The sequence below is a fragment of the Ctenopharyngodon idella genome, chromosome 5 (genome assembly GCF_019924925.1).
Source record: "Ctenopharyngodon idella isolate HZGC_01 chromosome 5, HZGC01, whole genome shotgun sequence".
NCBI lineage: Eukaryota > Metazoa > Chordata > Actinopteri > Cypriniformes > Xenocyprididae > Ctenopharyngodon > Ctenopharyngodon idella.
Window position 1 is genome coordinate 38,641,789 of NC_067224.1, and position 21,866 is coordinate 38,663,654.

Below are 21,866 nucleotides of genomic sequence, written 5' to 3' on the forward strand. Positions count from 1 at the left end.
TTATCCAACATCAGAGAACTGTGAACATGCAAATGTGCAAATATTTTAGCTCAAAGGGTTTGTCTGACAAAAAAGTTTGGGAATCCCTGCCTTACATGAACAAACAATAATAAACATGAAAACAGCAATGACATTACATTCAACGTTTTCCAGATTTGAAATATTTTTTGTCCAGACTTTTGTCCAGATCAATAATTAGTGAAGTTCACTGAATATGATGAAGACAGTGTTTCACAGATACACACCGATCAGGCATAACATTATGAGCACTGACAGGTGAAGTGAATAACACTGATTATCTCTTCATCACGGCACCTGTTAGTGGGTGGGATATATTAGGCAGCAAGTGAACATTTTGTCCTCAAAGTTGATGTGTTAGAAGCAGGAAAAATGGGCAAGCGTAAAGATTTGAGCGAGTTTGACAAGGGCCAAATTGTGATGGCTAGACGACGGGGTCAGAGCATCTCCAAAACTGCAGCTCTTGTGGGGTGTTCCCGGTCTGCAGTGGTCAGTATCTATCAAAAGTGGTCCAAGGAAGGAACAGTGGTGAACCAGTGACAGGGTCATGAGCGGCCAAGGCTCATTGATTCATGTGCGGAGTGAAGGCTGGCCCGTGTGGTCCGATCCAACAGACGAGCTACTGTAGCTCAAAAGCAACACTCTCATTTTTTTTTTTTTTTTTTTAAAATAAAACTAATATTTTTATAACAATAACAACACTGCTGGAGAGAGACATCTAGAAAACAATATTCAGTGTTTTGATATATTTTTGTTCACTTTCATATGCTAATATTTTGGTACTGTGTTTGGTCTCCACCATCCAATGTTAAATCTGAGTCCTGAAACAAAACGTGTTGAGAACCAGTAATTTAAAGAGATTTATGTACAAATTTAATTCTGTCATAATTTACTCACAGTCATGCTGTTCCATATAACATTCTGCTATAAATAACTTCCACTGTGCTCCATGGAAAGAAAGTCAGATGGGTTTTGAAAGACACAAGGGTGATTTTTCATTTTTTAGTGAACTATTCCTTTAAGGAATACTTTAAAGACAAACTCGAGATGCTGTAAATGAGCTTTTGTGGGTATACGCTTCAGAGGCTCAGCAAGTACAGTATCGATTACACCGCCGCACCAAGTATATTTTGTGGTTTCTCAACATGGCAGTTCATTGTTACGGTGTGACACTTGCTAGAGCAGTTAGACCTGCTCACTCTCGCTGAGCTTCGAGACACCTCTCCAGCTTGTTTTTCAGCTATGACTGCGGTCCCATGTCAGTCTTTCTCACTCTCCCTCCCCTTTTCTTTCAGTCTTCTCTTTCATTAACTGCTGCTGTCAGTGGGGAAGACCACTTTTGTATCGAGTTTCTCCAGCGCAGCACATAATCAGGTCTCCTCCTTAAACTCGGCAGGATTCTAACCAATTTGTCTCGCACAGCTGGAGATCATTGTTTCGATCTGCTCGACGGGAAACGTGTCAGCCTTGGTTGAAATTTTCAGTTTGTGCTGATGCCACTCTTGTGATTGGAGTCCTCGATTTTTGCCAGATGGCCAATCATTGTCAGGCATGCATGTCATGACATGCACAGTAGCTGCACTAGGGTGGTTTGCATTCGCTGTTGTGTTGAACAGCATGACAAAGGGTTTATTTGGTTTTTAATTGTACAATCCTCAATATACCACAGACCCTTGACCGAGGAACCAGCACTGACATCTGTAGGAATTTCAGAATCATGATTAGTGAAATTCGTTTTTATTTTTATAGTACAGAATATCTGTTTAACATGGAAAGGATGAATTCCACATTGACTGGGGAACAAGATCGGGTGAGAATCACAAGCCAGGGCTTGTACTTGCGGGTCATCTGAAGCGCTGTATGGTGGAGCGCTGCCCACAAGGCCATGGCTCTGAATGTTTAATTCGAACTTGGATTACTGAAATATTTTGACTTTGGAAAAAGACAAAAATAAGTTGAGTGGTTTTGTATAATTGGCATATTGCCAAGTCACCCCTCCTATTCATCAGATGAAAAGTGAAGCCAATTCACTTTAGTGTGTAAAACTAGATAACCTGTAGGGCATGATTTGATTTATCTTGATTTATTTTTTTTATTTATTTTTTTTTTTAGTTGTGGCTTGAGGTCTTTTCCTGCACTCTAAAAAAAATGCTGGATTGTTTTTTTAAACCCAAATCCTGGGTTCAGCCTACTGTGTAATTTTGTTATTTTTAATATTTTTACCCAGGTGCTGGGTAGTTTTTCTGTATCTCAGCTGCTGGGTCATTTTTAATGTCAATGAACCCCCTCACATACCTACCCAGCGCCTGGTAAATGTAACCCAGTGTTGGGTAGTCTGTGCCAAACCGGTTAAAACTGGAACTTAACGGTCATTTTGCTTTCTGTTCTGAGAGAAAACTTCCTGAGGGAAAATTCCTGAATGAAATTAAGGTTTGTATTACATTGTATCTATCAAATTATTACTGTACAAAGAGGAAAACGTCTGTAGTCTCACATTTTACCTTTTTTTGTTTACATGTAGCCAGCGTCGCAGTCTGCTTGGAACGCTAGCCTTCTACAAACGCAGCACACACTAGATCTACACTCAAAGCGAACAATGCGCCGGCGCCACCATGGAAGTTTCACGGCCGTCAAACGAATGCGCGACCAGGGCTGAAACACGGCGCGACATCACTGTCATATCATATGTAACAAAGTTGTCGTGAGCTCCACTGACTAGGCTGTTGATCTGGTGCGCTAGCGTTACAGCTGTGGTCGCGCTATGGGTTTGGCGGTTGAAACTTAAATTCCTGAAAAAAAAAAAAGTGCCTGAAAAAAAGTTAACGCTGTTTTTTTATGTAACTTTTCAAAAATGAATATATAAGATTGCTATTAAATGAACTGGAACAGCCTACGATAGCCTACCAGTTTTCTTTCCACAAGTTCCCACTGGCTGCTGTTTCTGCTCCTGTCACGACCTTAAACATTTACTAAATGTTTTGGAGTATTTTATGATTGTAAAAGGCTGATTTGCCATTGAATGAAAAATATTGTATATGAACTGTCCCTGTCCTATCTGTATAGAGAGATTTTTGAGTGCATTTTTTATTAGGTACTCGAGGCTAGTGTAGGTACTCGAGGCTAGTGCTGTATTGTGAATAAGTCACGGCTGAAGGGGTTGCAGGCACTCCGCTTCACGTCGTGCCTAACAACGCCCTTCAGCTGTGACTTATTCATGATACAGCACAGCCTCTCGTACCTTATTGCTTTTATAAAACGGTTACCACACAATACAAATATTAAAGCCAAAAATATGTATCAATGCAACTTTCATGAACTAAAAGCCTTACTAAAAGCCTTCCTTCCGCCGGAAAAAAATAGTCCCTGACCGTGAACAGCAACAGAAGTTACATTATTACACCATTAGATGACGGCAAAGACTGTCTTTATGAGTGTGTCAGTCAGTAGCAAAGACTTTTACATTGAAAAGACTGAATTGTTGTGAACACAGAACAAGACGCAACTGACAAATGCTTTGACTAGCGCTGTCAGTCACGGGAAAATCCCTTAACTGTTAAAAGGACAAGATAGTACATCGGACATTTAAACAGATTTTTTATGATGAACATAGGACTGACCTGAAGGAAAATGCTAAATCTGAATGCAGGTAATAAACTCGCTCACTCGACCTCTTTCTTACAGTACTCTTCTACATAATAGACCTTATGCAGCCCCGCCCCTTTTCAGCGCTGCGCTTGTTGTCTTTTGACTTCCGGTTTGTTTTTTCTAAGCGATCTTACGTATTTATGAATGAACTGCTCGTTTTAAAATCTTCTGAGTCTACTGACATTTGTTAAGACATCTGCTTTAAACATTACAATGCTCACCATAACTTTCATTAACTCTAAATAAACAAAACTCTAAGTAAATCCACTTCACCAGCTAATTATTCTTCGACAGCGATGCCACAGAAATGTACAGGGCTACCGCAAAAACTAAAGTTCAAAGACAATATTATAAAGATGGCGGCGTGCTTGTTTCTCTGGCGCATAAGGTCTATACAGTTAGCTACAATGAACAATATCAACTGAGAACATACAGTTTACGTTGCTAAGAGTGGTTGCTAAGGGTTTTGTGTACTGATACACAGAACCGTTGGGTGAAGCAGTCATAGCCGTGTTTTATCGTGAATACAACACAGCTATTGACCAATCAGAAAATTTACTGTACAAACTGTATATTATATCCCCTAAACCTACCCATCACAGAAAATTTTCATAATTTAACAATTTAGTGTGATTTATAAGCTGTTTTCCTCATGGGGACAAAAAAAAAAAATGTCCCCACAAAGACAAGATTTTGGATATATAAATAAAATATTGGATATAAAAAATATATATAAGAAAAACACTGAAATCAATGTTCTAAAGAGAATGTGCGATAAAAAAAAGCACATACTGTATGAGTACAGAAAACAAAAAAGATTTGTATGTTTACAGTAAATTTAATGCCATATCTGGTGATTTGAACTTTCAAACTGTGTGAAATATATAAGATTTTAATACGAGAGAGATGATGACGATGGCTGAAGATGAAGGAATGTAATAAGACGGCCATCAGGCCAAGCGGATCAGAATCAGATGTCTTCAACATGTGACATCATGAAGCAACATGGCATCTCTCCTTCCAGATTTGCGGAAGCAGCTCTTAAATCCCCACTTGAATGGCAAAAGAAAGATTATGAGGGGGAGTAAAGCAATCAATGTGAAAAAAAAAAAAACTTTAAGGGAACTTAAGTGAACATTGCGTTAAGCTCCTTACACTGCTTTGGTTAAAAGCTTAAAAGCTTTTGGGGAGGATGCAGTTCTGAAACTGGGCATTAAGAATACTCAATAACAGATATATGATTCATGGGCGTTTCTATAATAAAATGCTTGATTTTGGTTTATGAACACAAAATCTGATATGTAAATTGTGTTAAGTGCAGCAGATGTTGCAAGAATTGTAATTATAAAAGATTTAAATCCAAACATCTGGGTTATAAACTTAATTACTTTTGTGTCAGTATGAGCAGAATCTTAAGTAATGACGTTTTATTCGTGAAGGAATTATTCAGTTTTCTCGTTATTACGGGCATCATGCTTGTGGCAATATGTGTCTGTATGCAGTTGTGTGTTATTCATGGGGAATTCATTTACAATCAATTGCATGCACTGTTTGCATTGTTATAGCGCCTGTTTTACTAAAGGAATTATGCTAATCAGTTAATGGCACAAATATGCTCATAAAATGTGCGCTTACCAAACTTATAGGCCAGTTCTGAGTACTAGATTGTGGCATCACTATTTAAATTTATAACTGCTGCCATGATCAATGCATACAGTAAACATATTCAGTGGTAATAGGGTGACGTTAATTGTGCCAGGCAAACAGTGCAAGTTAGGTGCAATATAATGAGTCTAATTTGCATAGAAAGGAGGCGTGTCTGCGCTGAAATGACAATAACTTACTTTTGCAGTTTCAATGCATTTAGTGCCTGGTTTAACTGGAAATACCACAAGCAAAATTGGCGCAACTGTTTAGTGAATTCGTTTCTCAATGACAGTGTAATGGATTCAGCGTCAATGAAGTCAGTGCTAAAGTACACTTAAATATGGCCACTATACGGCTTGTTTTTAACCAAAAGCAAGAGGGGGCGCATGTACTCATTTTTATTCAGACACAATTACTGTCTGAATTAGTTCTGCTACATGTATCATAATCAACTAACTGTCAGCGTAATTGTGCTGATGCACTTGGTTTTTATGTCATTAATTTGCCATCTGTTGAAAAGAGAACTAGAACAGAGACATATGAAGATGGTACACACAAAAAAACACTCACCATTATCCAGAAGAATGACTTTCGATGAGTAATCAATAGTCAGAGAATGAACTAGGCTATCAATTGCATGCCAATTGTTGGACAGGAATGACATCGCTTGCGTATGAAGGATTGATTTCCAACTGATCATTCTACATTGGGAAGAAAAGAAAGTCATTCAAAATGAGATGCAGTTCTGCAGTGCCTTTTTAACTCTGTAACTTTTTACAAAATAAATATGCTTGTGTTGGCATTTAAAGAAGCACTTATATGAAAGGGTATATCAGACTTGAAAAATTTACAGGTTCAGAAGAAAATGAAGATTAAATATTATATTAGATATTATATTAAGTAATATCAGAATTAAAACTATTACTTTAAGACATATCTGAGTGAAATCTTGGCATTAATATAGGTTTAAGGCCCGTTCACACCAAGAAAGATAACTATAAAGATAACGATAAAGATATAGTTATAAAAATTGTTCTAAATATAAAAGAATAGCACTGTCCACACCACAGCTAACGATATAGAGAAACGATATTTTCTCTAACAATAACGATTTTTTTCAGCTGTTAAGTGATAAAACACTGACAGCCAATCAGAATCCATTCTAATTTATGGGCTCTTGCATTTAAAATGGCAGACGACATTGCGGAGAAGTTAATCACCAAGGTCCAGAAGAAGCCACCACTGTTTGATGAGTCAAACCCCCTTTTCAAGGATACTTTAAAGAAAATGCATATATGGAAAACAATCGGTCATACCCTCGGAATAAATGGTGAGAAGTATTAACAATGAGATCTTTATGACAGTGTAACACAAAATTACTTCAGATATCCAACACTAGTTTCAACAACATTGTCTTTCTTCTTTTGAAGTTGCAGTGAAAAAGACTAGGTGTTGTTTTTATTCCACTATATTGACTTTGTCAGCTAAATTCACTGATAGATTAGATCGATTACACTAGCTATTCGCTCGAAACATTGCATGCTGAGGACATCTGCTGGTTAAAGCCGTGTAAATGCAACAAGAACAGTAAAAACATGTTGTACACACTTTTAAACCGCAGCGTTTGAGCTTAGAATAAACAGACTGTTATAGTTCGTTGGTGTGGACGCAAATATAGTTATCGTTATAGTTATCTTTAGAGTTAACGTTCTTGGTGTGAACGAGCCTTAATAAACTGTCCAACTGAAAATCAGACCAACACATAAATTCCATAAAATATTACAATCAAAAAAATTGGTGAGTAAACAATTGCTGACACAATCTAAGCTACCCTACCACCACATCTATAATTCATCAAAGATGAAATGTCAACATTTTGGTCCCTATTGGATCCCTGAACTAGTAGAAAACATTTAGCTCAGGCACTTTTGTCTATGACAAATCCCCATCTCTTTAATTAGATGTATTAGCAGCATATTGGGCTTATCAGTGTGACCTAGAAAGATGAAATGGAGGAGTTAGAGAGTTGGGAGCTTGCTCTCCTATAATCCCTGGAGAGGAAAACATCCATCTCTCTGCGGCCTCCATCCCCTGGGATGAAATTACTGTGAAAAATTCCAGAATCCCACACCGCAATCTCTACTTAAACAATTCTGTGCTTCCAAGGTTCTGGATCCTATAAGACACGAGCAGAATATTATATATCTTATACAGTCAAACTAAAAATTATTCAGACATTTTTTATATTTATATGGGTGCAGGACACTATAGTTCATTTCTGTAAGTGAGGATAGCAAAATAAAGTAAACCGACATATTATACCCCAAAATTCTTCATGCAGTGGACTACCAGTGAAACTGATAAAAAATTATTCAGACACTTTGACCTGACAATGTTTTTCTTAAGTGTTATCTGACATAAGATTATTTTTTTCTGACACAGTTTAACTCTGACATCTTGTCATATGTTATTACCATTTTTTTTAAAAACTATAGTGAATAAACTGTATTAATGAATATAAATGTTCACGGTGTCTGAATAAATGTTGGTTTGACTGTGTGTGTGTGTGTGTGTGTGTGTGTGTATAATATATATATATATATATATATATATATATATATATATATATATATATATATATATATATATATACAAATTACACAAAAGTATATAAGAAAGACTGATGGACCAATTTCACGCTTTAAAGAGTGCTCCAAATAATAATGGGGCTCTGGTAAAACACTTACAATAACATAATAAAATATTAGCAATTTATACAAAAAAAAAAAAAAAAAAAAATATTTAATCAAAATACACAGCTATTACTAAATGGCTATCAATGAAGAAAGATGCTTCTTTTTTTTTTACCAACAGGGGCTGATAACCAGTCAAACCATCATCTATATCATTTCATATCAGTCATAATCTAGTAGTAGTTGTTAAACTAATTAAAATTAACAATTAACAATTAAAAAATAAAAGTATTATTATCATGTATCTAAATAATCTAAATAATTACAATGAATAATTAACAATTGTATTAATTCTAATAATTAAATAATTTTAATGAATTTATTCAAATTAAATCACTATAATAAAACTGCAATGCCATGTATTTATGTATAAATAATCCATATATAGATATATAAATGCCATATTGTCCTCGTTTTATTAAAAATGAATTAAAATCAATAATGAAAATAATTAACATTAAACTTTTAAATACTTAAAATACAAATATCAATGTACTTTATGTATAAATAATCCATATAATGCACCTAACTTCATACTTAAATACTATTTTATATACACTGAAATTAATTAATTTAAATTCAACATTGAAATTGAGATTTTATGTTAAGCAATCTATCAAAACTGCACAGCGTACATTTTATGTGAACTCTGAGGCTCATACAAATTAATGAATAATGACAGCAATTTAAAATTACAGTCAGCCTCTACATTTTCGCAGTAACACTTTTAACAGAACATATTATACAAGTATCCGTAATCTAATTAAACAAAGCAAGTGAATGAGGGCGTATATTCATCCAAACCTGCCTACAGCTCTCTCTCATTTATTTACATATGGACGAGCTCGGCTCTGTCCACCTCCAGATAACGAGAGACAAGTGAGGTAGATGTAGCACATCAATTCTCCAAATGAAACCGGTGCAACTGCTTGAAACCGATGACTCATCAGGAGCAAAAACGGCCTTGTTTTGCAAGAAGTTTTGTTAGCCATCATTACATCTTCTACAGTTTTTGTAACGGTTTCCTCCTGAAGTTCACTTGTAATGCTTCATGCACTAAAAACAGTCATAATTTAGGCATAATCTCCATTCATTTGCTTAATACTATGTATTAAGACATGACGTCAAACATTACTATTTTACTTAAAAATATGCAAAGCATTTTAGTTTAGGATTACAACGAACCATTTATTTTAGGATGTCTATTATTAATTCCTCAAGAAATGTCACAAATGTATCATTGTTAACAAGAGGTGCTTACTATCCCTTAAGGGATGTAAAGAATCTGTCACTTAATGAAAATATATTTAGATGGGAAATATATGTTAATGATGAATGATTGGTCTATAAGTAAAGCCTGTGATAATGTAGTAGAATCAAATGTGATCCCATTGCCATTTAAACTCTGCCCTAAAATGTGATTGCAGTCTAAATTGCATTGTATATTGGTGGTGACAATCCAATAAAGCGTCTCGGAGCATGTTGGCCTATAGAGACTATTTTCACTCATGCCGTCTGATGCTTTACACAGAGTATAAATGTTTCTGAACACCATGATATACTTCTGAGGAGATATACGTCATGTTATTTCCAATTAGACTTTCAGTGTATTTCTGCTAGAGTTTAAAACAGCTTTTTTTTGACTGGGAAATCATAGTCCTATAGTCACCTCACTTATTCGGAGAATCTTCTGGCTTGCATTGATTAATATTAAAACAGACACTGCTTTTAAAGGAAATTTTCATGCAGCTCTCTATTAATAAGTTAAATCCCTAAAATTATACCAAACCTAACATGTCACTCGCAGTTCTGTCACATCCACTGTCAAAACATTGTTAGCCACAGGCATCACACCGGTCACTGACCTCATAGTGCACCAAAATGATATCAGCAGTTCTGATCTGATTGGCTGGTTCTACACAACTTCTGGGAACTTCTGAGCATCAGTCCACCTGGAATCTAAGTCATTTTAGTGTCATCAAATGGTACACAAAGTTTAGTTTAAAGCTCTTTAAAGTTAACTATCCAAACTGTACACTCTAAAAAATGCTGGGTTAAAAACTAAAACCCAGCGGTTGGGTTAAATGTTTGCCCAACCTGCTAGGTAGTTTTATTTAAAGGGTTAGTTCACCCAAAAATGAAAATAATGTCATTTATTACTCACCCTCATGCCGTTCCACACCCGTAAGACCTTCATTAATCTTCGGAACACAAATTAAGAAATCCGATGGCTCAGTGAGGCCTGCATAGCCAGCAATGACATTTCCTCTCTCAAGATCCATTAATGTACTAAAAACATATTTAAATCAGTTCATGTGAGTACAGTGGTTCAATATTAATATTATAAAGTGACAAGAATATTTTTGGTGCGGCAAAAAAAACAAAATAACGACTTAAATAGTGATGGCTGATTTCAAAACACTGCTTCACGAAGCTTCGGAGCGTTATGAATCAGCGTGTCGAATCATGATTCGGATCGCGTGTCAAACCGCCAAACTGCTGAAATCACGTGACTTTGGCGCTCCGAACTGCTGATTCGACACGCTGATTCATAACGCTCCGAAGCTTCATGAAGCAGTGTTTTGAAATCGGCCATCACTATATAAGTCATTATTTTGTTTCTTTGGCGCACCAAAAATATTCTCGTCACTTTATAATATTAATATTGAACCACTGTACTCACATGAACTGATTTAAATATGTTTTTAGTATATTAATGGATTTTGAGAGAGGAAATGTCATTGCTGGCTATGCAGGCCTCACCGAGCCATCGGATTTCAACAAAAATATCTTAATTTGTGTTCCGAAGATTAATGAAGGTCTTACGGGTGTGGAACGGCATGAGGGGGGAGTAATAAATGACATTATTTTTATTTTTGGGTGAACTAACCCTTTAACTCAACTATTGTTTAAAAATTGCTTGCTTAAAATGAACCCAAAGTATGTTGGAAATTAAAATGTATTAATATGTTTAATAAATTAACATTTATTAATAAGCTTAATGAATAATAATTAATACATATTTATTAAATTGCTTATTAATAAATGTTCAGCTTTTGATTATTATTGTTGCCTCTAGTGATTATGTCTGATTTTTAATTTCCAACCTATTTTGGGTTCATTTTAAGCCAGCCATATAGTAACATTTAACCCAACCACTGGGTTAAAACAACCCAATCTCTGGGTTTGTCTATTTTCAACCCAACTTGGGTTGTTTTTAAACCAGCATTTTTTAGAGTTTATATTTCACTATGTTTTTGAGTTATCTATGAAATAACATTTATAGACAGAAATTCTAATTACTGTTTACAAAATTGTGATCTAGTGTTTGACACTATGTACAAGAAATGCAATTTTTACTCTATATTATATTATCACTGTTATTGTCTGGATAGGTAAATTGACTGATCAAACAGAATTGTCTGGAATATAAACAATATTTTGTGCTTGATAAAATTGTACACAATCAAAAACCCCATAACCCCACTATTTCCAATTTGGACCCCTAAAAGTTTAGAAACTACCAGTCAGTTCCACTCAATATCAAAACTTAAACTAAGGCCCTGTTTACACCTGGTATTAAGATGCGTTTTGGTCCATTGGATCAAGTGGACAATGCTAAAAACGTGTACACAGGGTCTAAAATGTTTTGAGATATTGTTTTTTTGGCACACAAAAATTATTCTCGTCGCTTCATAACATTAAGGTTGAACCATTGTAGTCACATGAACTGTTTTAAATATATTTTTAGTACCTTTCTGGGCGTTTGAAAGTCTAAGTTAACCTGCTCTCAATGCAGGCATAATTTGAAGCTATATGCAACATGACATGATAGGAACAGGATATCCTGTGGCATTATGCCATTTTTTCAACAATATAAGTTCCTGGTTTGAGACCAGCAGACCAGGAGTGATATTGAGAAATTTTTCCACACCTGAAGCACCATTTCTGCAGTGGAAAATGACTCCAGATTGGGAACTGGCACCCTGGTGGTGGAAAAGGGGCTTTAGAGTCCGTCCTTCAAATCATTCTTTGTGTCAAAATTTTAAGTGCTCAAAAAAAAGCTCAGAACAGTACCAGCACACCTCTCTTCAACAAGCAGCATGCTTTGAGGTTTCACTCATGTCTAGAGAACAAATGGTGAAGGACAAGCTACAAGTTTAATACTCGGGGTTAGTGATTTGAACAAATCCATAATCCTAAAATCTGCCAGTACTAACAGTGATGCTTGACTTGGTAAGCTCTACTAATTATTACACAAATCTCAAGATATTACAGGAACAGTCTTTCACTTTCACTGTGATCTAGTTTATGGTGTCAGGACGTCTCTGGAGCATAAGCTATTCACAGAAGACAGATTTGCACTTTTTTTTCCCCCATATTCAATGCAGCATGTAATTACTACCCTCTAAAGGTGCGAGAGCACAAATGTCATACTGTAGGAAAACTGGCATCTTTCTTACACACATTTAGTCTCATGAGAATGAATTTAAGATGAAAAACCATCTCAGTTTATAATGATGTGCGAATGGAGTGAGAGTTCTCTTTCTCTAGAGGACACTTGAAAAAAGCTTCCTGTCCAATACCTCCCTAATCCTCGATTTATTTGTACTTTGCATGCAGACAATAACAAGAACATCAGCCAGTGTCTAATGATGCCTTAGTCCAAGCACATAGTTGCTCTATTTTAAAAAGCAGTAAAATTGAATAAAATATCCTCCTATTCACGCACGCTTTCTAAAACACAGACAATTTTATTTATGTACTTAAAACTTCAGAGACGTAGGAATGTTTACGAATCCTGTATAATTTAAGGATTTTACATTTAAATAATTTAATATAACTATTACTATTTAAAGGAAATTAATATAATTTGGAGTGCTATTAAACTTATTTCACGCAGTTGACACAATTTCCGATGGTGGACAATAACAAAGTATTTTTACTTTGTTACTGTATACTTAAAGGGTTAGTTCACCTAAAAATGAAAATTCTGTCATTATTTACTCACCCTCATATTGTTCCAAACCCATACATCTTCAGAACACAAATTAAGATCTTTTTGATTAAATCTGAGAGATTTCTGTCCCTCCATAGACAGCTACAGTACACAACTGACACTTTGACGCTTCAGAAAGTTCATAAAGAGATCATAAAACTAATCCATATGAATTGAGCGGTTTAGGCCAAATTTTCTGAAGAGACATGATTGCTTTTTATGATGAACAGATTGAATTTAGACTTTTATTCACATATAAACATTGATCAGCGAACATAAACAGAAGCTCAACCGAACCTGCTTGACACAAGAGAACAAACCTCATTGGTTCTTGCGGAAGCTCAAACGTGCTGCGTAACACGAGAATGAACCTCATTGATTCTCGCACATCAATCAAACATGCTTGAGCTTCCATTTACCACAACTGATGAGTTGATGAATGTTTATATGTGAATAAAGGCCTAAATTCAATCTGTTCATCATATAAAGCTATCGAGTTTCTGCAGATAATTTTGCACTAAACCGCTCAATTCATATGGATTCGTTTTACAATCTCTTTATGAACTGTTTTAAGCGTCAAAGTGGTAGTTATGTAGCTGTCTATGGAGGAACAGAAAGCTCTCAGATTTCATCAAAAATATCTTAATTTGTGTTCCGAAGATCAATGAAAGTATCTGTACTTTATTAGAGTATTTTTATTTTAGGAAACTTTTACTTCACTACATTCCAAAGCATAATATCACGTAATTTTCAATTACCTATAAAATTGGTTCGGAAATCGCACCAAACGATTCATTTAAGAATTGGACTGATCCGATTTGCATCTGTTCTCGAGTCAACAACTCACTGATTCAAATGATCCGGTCAGAGCGAGTCTCCAACTAGTGATTCACTGAATTCACAAGTCTGACTCAAAATGAGCTAAAAACAAGAGATCCTCAGAGCTTGAGCGTGCAACTGATGGCACGAAAACTTGGCACGCTGAATTTTACGATTTATTAAAAGAAAATCATTATGTAGGTCACAACTGATGGTTGAACTAAATCTGCTCTAAAAGGGGGAGCTGATTAAGCCCATTGTTTGAAATGCTTGAATGTCCACATTTGTGTATAAGTATGTTTCAAATGAGTATGTTTGCATATGATTCTTCTTAAAATGTGATTTCTTAAGACTGCACAATAGTCATAACTGTTAGAACACACATGAATCAGTAAATGAGTGAATTAAGTTGTTAATGATAACGATGATTGTACAGTCGACATTTTATACTTGAGTATTGATGATCATGACTTTCCCAATGACTTTACCTTTATTAGTCCAATATGAGTTTATTAAGTAATAATATTAATACATAATATTAATAAAATGAATTAATTAGTACATTTTATACATATTTCTCTAAAAAAAAAGTCTCTTCATTCATTCAAGTGAATCTGACTATGGTATTGTTTCTGAGTATTGATCTCTGTCACCTGTTCCTAAAATATTTGTACGACTCAAAAGCTGAACATACATAAAAATAAATAAATGTATAAATAAAAATAAAAAAATAAGAGTTTTGCAAAGAAGCTGTAAATGCTTGGAGTTTAAGTGTCTCTCCAAATGTGTATATATATATATATATATTTAAAATAGCCTACAAAAACTAATATGATCACTCTTAATTATAGAGTTGTTATGTGACTTATTTAATTAATTTGACATTCTCTTTTCATCTAACCACTGGTTGCTTTACAACTGAGAATTCACATTGGCAACCCAACACCCAACATTTTCAATGCAATCTGAGCCGTATTTTCTTAAATTAATGTTTTAAATCATGTTTTTTCAAAGAAATAATGACACTAAATAAAAATTTTAAATGTACAGTTCTGATAATAACACTGCATGTTCAGTAGTGATACTGGGTTAACTTTTTACAGTTATATCTGACAGATTAAGTCTACTGCAGTTTAAACCATTAAATTTAATTTCCTCTATAATGACATGAGATTCACAGACCTCTCGCCCATCTAACCTTGCTGCTAAGGCACCTAATGCATGATGTATGAGAGCAAAGAATGCCGGCATATGCATAACCACAGCGGGAGAGACTAGCTAAAGGCGAGGTTATCTCGAGTCAAGTAAAATATAAAGCTTCACCTCTTTCAACAATATTAAGGTTATGATAATGTCTAGATTTATGTTGGTTTCCAAGCATGATGGATGCCAGTGGAAGCAGCCTCAAGTTAAAGCAGAATCTCATAGTGGGAAATAAACATCAACCCAAAGGAAGCAGATTCTTGTGCTATGCTTTGTTTTTTTCTAAGCAAATTTTCATTGGCTGCCAAAATGATTCTGTATGTTATGACTGTGTGATTGAAAATGAGCTATAATCATCATGCTAATGTGTTAAGCACAAAGAGGAAATGAATAATGTCTTTCCTCTCACTCTCCCCAGGCTTTCAATTGGATGATGACCAAAGTTGAAACACCAAGAACAAAATAAGAGAGAGAGGTGCCAAACTCGATCATACCCCATTCATTCATAATGTTCATTTTCAGTCTGCCAGAACAGAGGAGAAAACAGAGGCATTTGTCTTTGTTTATGTGTGCATGGGGGGTTTTATATCGCATGTTCGCATGTTTTGCCATGTGTCTCTGCATTATATATTTGGAGCTGTGTGCCAATATGATTCTTTGAAGAAAGCAATAAAGCTAAATAAGAGATAATATGCAGTCAGCAGGTCATTATCGCTAAATAAATCCGACAGGGTGATCGGGACCCCGCCGTGAAGCAAACCATCATCCTGAAAAGGTTTATTTTGCGATAATGACCATTTGACTGCACATCATCCCACTTATTACACAGCTACTTACCACATAAATAAATAAATAAATGGACATCAAATATTGATTTGAGTTGAAATTATTCTGTTATGTGAGAAGAAAGAGACTGCGGAGTGATAGCAGAGACAACAAATGAACACAGCTATGTGGGAAATCCATCGGATAATGGTCAATTATACAACTATATTAAAATATTTTACTGCAGAATGACCAATCAGAGTCAAGTATTCCGAATAGCCATATAATATATAAAAATACAATTTATAAAAATATTATTTATTTTCACTGTTCAGGTTTATTGATCTGTTGACTGCAAATCAAAGCAAAAGGCAAAACACAAGTATATGCAATATAAAACCCCCATCATGGAAATTTCCCATCATGCATCCTGGCATCTGCTGTATTTCTCACCTGATTAAAGGGTTAGATCACCCAAAGATGAAAATTCAGTCATTAATTACTCACCCTCATGCCGTTCCACACCCGTAAGACCTTCGTTCATCTTCGGAACACAAATTAAGATATTTTTGATAAAATCTGATGGCTCAGTCAGGCACTGCCAGCAAGTTAATTAACACTTTCAGATGCCCAGAAAGCTACTAAAGACATATTTAAAACAGCTCATGTGACTACAGTGGTTCGACCTTAATTTTATGAAGTGACGAGAATACTTTTTGTGCGCCAAAAAAACAAAATAACGACTTTATTCAACAATATCTAGTGATGGGCGATTTCAAAACACTGCTTCATGAAGCTTCGAAGCTTTACGAATCTTTTGTTTCAAATCAGTGGTTCGGAGCGTGTATCGAACTGCCAAAGTCACACACCCTAGTGGTGAACCATTGAAATTTCGAAACACTTATGACGTAACAAAGCCTCGTTTACTGAAATCACGTGACTTTCACGCTCCGAACCACTGATTCGAAACAAAAGATTCGTAAAGTTAACCCTTTAATATTAGTATCCACTTCCATCGCCCAGAACAGTTGAGGTGTGGAGGTTAAGTATCCATTTAGGCAGTTGCGGGTGATACCAGAGATGAGGGAGAAGGGAAGCGAAAAGGTAAATTACAGCCTGCAGCAGTACATAAGCATAATGAAAGACTACAGTGCAGGTTAAATAGATGGGTTAGAATAAAGATGACACAAGCTTTCATCTTTGATTATAATCATAATACAGGCTTAACGCTTCAGAATGACATTCACCTCAAGAGCTTCAACCTAATGAGCAATGTTAATCGAAATGGCATATAATCATATACTGAAACTTCCATATTGTATTCAACACAGCATAAAACAGACAACTTAAACTTATTTATTTCAATTAGTTGCTAAAGCAACATATCATCCAAGGCGAGTTGATTATGATTTCACTTTTTTTAAACTTTAGTTAGTGTGTAATGTTGCTGTTAGAGAATAAACAACATCTGCAAAGTTAAGACGCTCAAAGTTCAATAAAGGGAGAAAATTTACATAAACCCTGCCCCCGAGAACACGCAACAAAGGGGTGAGGCCATGTTATTGCAATACAAAACACAAATGCAATAGCATGTCATAAAAGCAAGATGCCAACATAAGTTATAACCGTAATTAAACTGAACTATACCTGTTCTATCTTCATGCAGCATATATTCTCTAGCTCTGTAGGATCTTACAACAGTTCCCACACGAGCAATTTATAGATTATCATGACAAAATATGCTAATCAATGACTTTAAGATAGTTAACTCCACATCAGCTGCATAAATTCATCAACTAACCGTTCAGAAATGCCCTGTTGCATTCTACATGTTGTCACTTCTTCTTGAGTCTCTCCATCATTGTTCGACTCCGGATTGAAACAGTTTCTGACATTTTCAGTGAGTCTGTGAGAGGTAATCGGCGCTGCTAACACGAGCTCTTGAAACTCCGCCCTCTTTTTGGAAGCAGCAGCTCATTTGCATTTAAAGGGACACACACACAAACGGAGCGTTTTTGCTCACCCTCAAAAAGTGACAAATTTAACATGCTATAAAAAATTATCTGTGGGGTATTTTGAGCTAAAACTTCACATACACACTCTGGATACATCAGAGACTTATTTTACATCTTGTAGAAGTGGCATTATATCACCCCTTTAAAGTACTAAAATTGCTAAAACTAAAATAAAAATAAATGAAAATATACTAAGAAATGTTTACAAAACACTAATAGAAATGACAAAAGCACATAACAAAATTACTAAAACTTAAGGTAAAATTAAAATGAAAAATATAAAAAAAATACATATAAAAATAAGCCTACTAAAATAATACTGGTTCAAAGGATAACATAACACAAGAGTTTTTGAACCAATGCTAGGGGAAATGTAACTGAATCTTAGTTCCAAAACCTTAACTTTGTGACAACTTGCCCCATGTCAGGGCTATTCACACTGTCAGTTTAAAAATGACAACCGCATTTACTTACAGGTGTGAGTCTTCAAAGGTTCTGTTTACACAACATTAAAGGGATAGTTCACCCAAAAATGAAAATGATGTCATCATTTACTCACCTTCAAGTTGTTCCAAACCTGGCTGTAACCAAACTATTGATGGGCCCCATTGACTTCGATAGTATGGGGGGGGGGAATATTATGGAAGTCAATGGGATCCATCAATTGTTTGGTTACCAACATTCTTTAATATATCTTTTTCTGTGTTCAGCGGAAGGAAGAAATTCATACAGGTTTGGAACAACTTCAGGGTATGGAAGCTTGTTTCCGCCTCAGAATAAAACACAATTCCAACTTTTTTCCTCAGAATTGCGAGTTTATATCTCGCAATTCTGAGAAAAAAAAGTCAGAATTGTGAGAATAAAGTCAGAAATGTGAGTTTATATCTTGCATTTCTCATTTGTATCTCGACTTTATACCACAAAATTCTGACTTTATAGCTCGCAATAACTCACAATTGCGAGTCAGAAAAAAAAATCAGAATTGCAAGAAAAAAGTCAGAATTGTGAGATAAAAAGTCGCAATTACCTTTTTTTTTTTTTTTGGTGGCGGAAACTCCATATGAGGGTGAGTAAATGATGACAGAATTTTTAGGTGAACTATCCCTTTAAAGGGGGTCGCACACTGGACAAGAAGCGCATGCAGACACACTTTTGGCAGAGGTTGTGTTATTCAGCCTGAGGGTGGCGCTCTAATGTTGATTGACTGGATTTAAAGGGTTAGTACACCCAAAAATGAAAATTCTGTCATTAATTAATCATCCTCATGTCGTCCCAAATGACTTTCGTTCATCTTCAGAACACAAATTAAGATATTTTTGATGAAATCCAGGGTATCTGAACCACACATAGGAAGCAAAGTCATTGCACCTTTTGAGTTCCAAAAAGGTAGAAAAGTGATTCAACCTTAATGTTATGAAGTAACGAGAATGCTTTTTGTGCACAAAAACAAAACAAAAATAGCGAATTTATTCAATAAATTTGTCTGCCCCATCATAATGCCACGCTATTTTCGTTGCAGAGCTTCAATGTTTACGTCCAAACGCAGGCTCAGTATTGGCCGGCTCTGATCACATGAGCAGCGTGACGCATGCAGTTATAATAGTCATTACAATTCAAGTCTTATCAGAACTGGTAAAACCTGAAAGCCAAAGAAAGTAAACAACGGTATTTTTTTACTTTCTTTAGACAATATACAATATCACTCAATATTACTATTAAATACTATGGTAATGCCTTAAATGAGTCATACCTGTCACAAAAATCCCTTCTCTGCCTTCTCTTATAAAATAACATTTTTATCATAGTAAAATCTACATATCGCTCCCAACAAAAGTATTGTGTAGTGTAAAACATGTTGAAGATTAGCAGACAGGCAGTCCATTCATTAAATGATAAGCTATTTCCTCACAAAAGCGGTTTATTCAGTGTAGTGAAGCCTCTTCTCCATTGACATCCATTCCAAAAAACAGCCTCTGGTCTCCTTTCCTGCGTATGGACACAGCCGAGCGTTGCAGGCTTGCCTTAGTGAATTTGACAAAATATTTAGCAGTGCGTAAGTTGTACGGCAGGCTAAGTTACGCACAGCTGGTGCAACCGGCCCCAGATGGGGTGGAAGACAGTGATTGAATTTAAAACTTTTAGAAGACACGCAGCTCATACCTGCATCTCTAAAAGTTAACCAAACGACACATGAGACCATGCAACACACAAAAGTCACGAGTGGCTCTATTGCATTATAATACGTGACAGGCAACTAAGACAGTTCAGTTAAAAAAGCAACGGTCTAAAAATGTACAGATGTCAATTTGGTTATAGAATGCGGTTGTTACTTCAGTAAATAAACAAACTGTGTGTGAACATGACCTTATTAAGCACTCAAACACAGGACTAACAATTGTGATCTGCTGCTGTGTGAACATGGCCTATAGTACAGATACAACTAGTGAAGATTTGGAGCTAAACCAAGCCAAACTGTAAGAGAAAAAAAAAAGAAGAGTCTTAAATATCGAAACAGATTTCTAAAGCTTTTGAGCTCTCTGCTTTGACATCGATTTGCCGGCATGTTTACTTGTTTTGCCTTTCTCAATTAGCACTAAACCTCAGCGCTCTTGTTTTTCTCAACACGTCGTGTTTTCGCTGTCCCAGCGTTTCCAAAGCACATGCTCTGAATACAAAAGTGCCCAAAAGCAGACACCAGGCACCCACAATGCCTCTGTTCCTGTGCCTACCTTTCTCCAACAGACTGATGGGAAGGTCAAGGAGGACATGGGCAGGGACTGTTTGTGGAGTCCCGGCGAGAATTGAATCAGATCTCCGGCACATCAGCACCGCAGCACAAATTAAGCTCCCCTGTTGCGCTGCTGAAGTATTTGTGAGTGAATTGATAAATGCTTTTCAAAGCAACCGAATTTTCTCCAAACACACACTGCTGAATTATGTATAGTGTCTGCAACTGCAAGTCTCTTTGTTGCTGTGTGTTTGGATTCTGCTTTACATGAAACCTGATTTAGCAACAGACGAAATGTCAACTTTAGCCAAGTCTGCAAGCACGGGGATTGTTCTTATGCCTTCTGCCGGAAGATCAGACGGTAAAAGCTTTTCTGTAAACTGACTGCATGTGAATGCAAAAGTGTAGTATTTGCATCTCATTTACTCAGTTGTGTATCAGTCAAGCATGTGCTTGTGTGGATTTGTGCAGAGTAAAGAAAAATCACCATCTATCTCTTTCACTCTCTTTTCACTGAATAAGAAAAGCTCAATTAGCTTCATTTAAACAGTTCACCCAAAAATGAAAATTCTGTCATTTAAAGTTGTTCCAAACCTGTATCAATTTCTTTCTTCTACAGAACACAAAAGAAGATATTCTAAAAGAATGTTAGTAACCAAACAGTTCTGGTTATCACTGGCATTCCATTTCTCAAAATATCTTCTTTTGTGTTCTACAGAAGAAAGAAAGTCATATAGGTTTGGATTGAGAAGAGGGTAAATAAGTAATGAGAGAATTTTCATTTTTGAGTGAACAATGCCTTTAAGGAAAACATTTTGTTGTTAAATTAAGACTTAAAATAATTATTTGTTTGAATGGATTTATTTTAGTCTCACCATATAAATCTACTGTAAATTCATTCAAGAAAACGACTTAACAGCATTCAAACTTACGTCGACACACCACACTTAAAGGGATAACTCACCCAAAAATGAAAATTTGATGTTTATCTGCTTACCCCCCAGGGCATCCAAGATGTAGGTGACTTTGTTTCTTCAGTAGAACACAAACGATGATTTTTAACTCCAACCGTTGCGATCTGTCAGTCATATAATGCTTGCCAATGGGAACTCCATCTGTAAGAGTCAAAAAAACAAGCACAGACAAATCCAAATTAAACCCTGCGGCTCGTGACGACACATTAAGACACGAAACGATCAGATTGTGTGAGAAACCGTACAGTATTTATATCATTTTCCACCTCTAAAATACCACTACAACGGAAGTGATGTCTT

The 21,866-nt window shown here is 35.7% G+C and overlaps 1 long non-coding RNA gene across 1 annotated transcript in view; it reads right to left on the minus strand.

Moving 5' to 3' along the window:
* The window catches only part of LOC127513599 (uncharacterized), a 92,569-nt gene extending 74,156 nt beyond the window's left edge, over nt 1-18,413 (minus strand). Inside the window, exons 1-2 of the long non-coding RNA XR_007930431.1 lie at nt 17,651-18,413; nt 5,881-6,011 (exon numbers count right to left, since the gene is read on the minus strand). This is a non-coding gene — a long non-coding RNA (uncharacterized LOC127513599). The remainder of the gene's footprint in view (nt 1-5,880; nt 6,012-17,650) is intronic.
* Between the last annotated feature and the right edge of the window lie 3,453 nt (nt 18,414-21,866).